Genomic DNA, 1,908 nt, shown 5'->3' on the forward strand with positions numbered 1-1,908 from the left:
GAGAAAAAAAAAGTCGAGGCTACAGTGAGCTGTGATTGCACCACTGCACTCAAGCCTGGGCAACATGGGGAGACCATATCTGGAAAAAAAAAAAAACTATGAAGAATTTGAAAATGGGCTGGGCACAAGGGCACACACCTGTAATCCTAGCACTTTGGGAGGCGGAGGCAGGTGGATCAGGTCAGGAGGCCTAAGGTCAGGGGTTTAAGACCAGCCTGGCCACGGTGAAACCCCATTTCTATTTCTACTAAAAAATTAAAAATTAGCCAGGCATGGTGGCACATACATGTAATCCCAGCTATTCAGGAGGCTTAGATGGGAGAATCGGTTGAACCTGGAAGGTGGAGGTTGCAGTGAGCCGTGATCACACCATTGCACTCCAGGCTGGGCAACAGAGGAGAATTTCAAAATAGTGACAGGAGGTATTAACCCAAGCACAAGGCCCTTCTGAATGCAGGGCCATGTGTGAGCGCTCAGGTCACCTGCCCATGAAGGTGGCCCCGTGGGGTATATCATATTAACTAGGTGTAGACTTTGAGTCCATTTAAGGGCTTCCATGTTTGATTTTTCATTACTTTTCTATGCTTTTTATGAGGGACATACGAAGCAGTTCATTCTTTTCAAAGCAGGTCCATTCTTGGCTTAGGGCTCTTTTTTTAAAATTTTATTATTACTATTATTTTTTTGAGACACAGTTTTGCTCTCGTTGCCCAGGCTGTAGTGCAATGAGTGCAATGGCGTGATCTGGGTTCACCACAACCTCCACCTCCTGGGTTCAAGCGATTCTCCTGCCTCAGCCTCCTGAGTAGCTGGGATTACAGGCATGTGCCACCACGCCGGGCTAATTTTGTATTTTTAGTAGAGACAGGGTTTTTCCATGTTGATCAGGCTGGTCTCCAACTCCCGACCGCAGGTGATCTGCCCGCCTTGGTCTCCCAAAGTGCTGGGATTACAGGCGTGAGCTACTGCGCCCGGCCAATTTTTATTTATTTATTTTTTTTTTGAGACGGAGTTTCACTCTTGTCGCCCAGCCTGTAGTGCAATGGTGCAATCTCAGCTCACTGCAAACTCCACCTACTGGGTTCAAGAGATTCTCCTGCCTCACCCTCCCGAGTAGCGAGGATTACAGGCGCCCGCCACCACGCCCAGCTAATTTTTGTATTTTGTTTAGTTAGAGACGGGGGTTTCACCATGTTGGCCAGGCTGGTCTCGAACCGCTGACCTCAGGTGATCCACCAGCCTCGGCCTCCCAAAGTGCTGGGATTACAGGTGTGAGCCACCGCGCCCGGCCCAAGTCTTTCTTAAATTGAAGAGTAAGTTCTCTGTGATCATATTCCCAGTCGTGACATTTTTAGGTCTAGTAACCTTGCTGCGGCGCATTGGGGACGGTTGCCACCCCACACTCGGCCACCCGCGCCTCCGCCGCGCTCTCATTGCCCTTTCCGCATTGGAACACTATCCCGCCCACTTCCGGCGGGAGCGTCCACAGCGCAGGCGCAACTCCAGGAGTCCTTCAGCAAGCTGTCAAGTGCTGACGTATGCGCATGTGTAAAGAGGCGGCTTTGGTTAATTGCGCGGGAGATTGTGGGTGCACTGAAGTCACGCGACTGTCTCCGCCCACCTAAATAGGCGGGCGGAGCCGAGGGCCCAGTCTGGCTTCAGGAAGCGCAGGCGCATTGGGTGCAGGAACGTGGCTCTGGCACCGGTGAGACCTTCACGCATGCTCATTTAAATAAGGCAAGAAGTTTATTATACCAGTTCCAGGACCCGCCTCTTTTCTCTCATAACCAGCCTCTGGCTTTTAAAGGGCCAGGGCCCTCTTCCTCTGAATTGTGGATTTTTTGGTTTGGGGTTTTTAAAATAATTTTCTTTTTTTTTTTTTTTTTTGAGACGGAGTCTCGGTCTGTC

Source organism: Colobus angolensis, unplaced genomic scaffold (genome assembly GCF_000951035.1).
Source record: "Colobus angolensis palliatus isolate OR3802 unplaced genomic scaffold, Cang.pa_1.0 Scaffold28, whole genome shotgun sequence".
Taxonomy (NCBI): Eukaryota; Metazoa; Chordata; class Mammalia; order Primates; family Cercopithecidae; genus Colobus; species Colobus angolensis.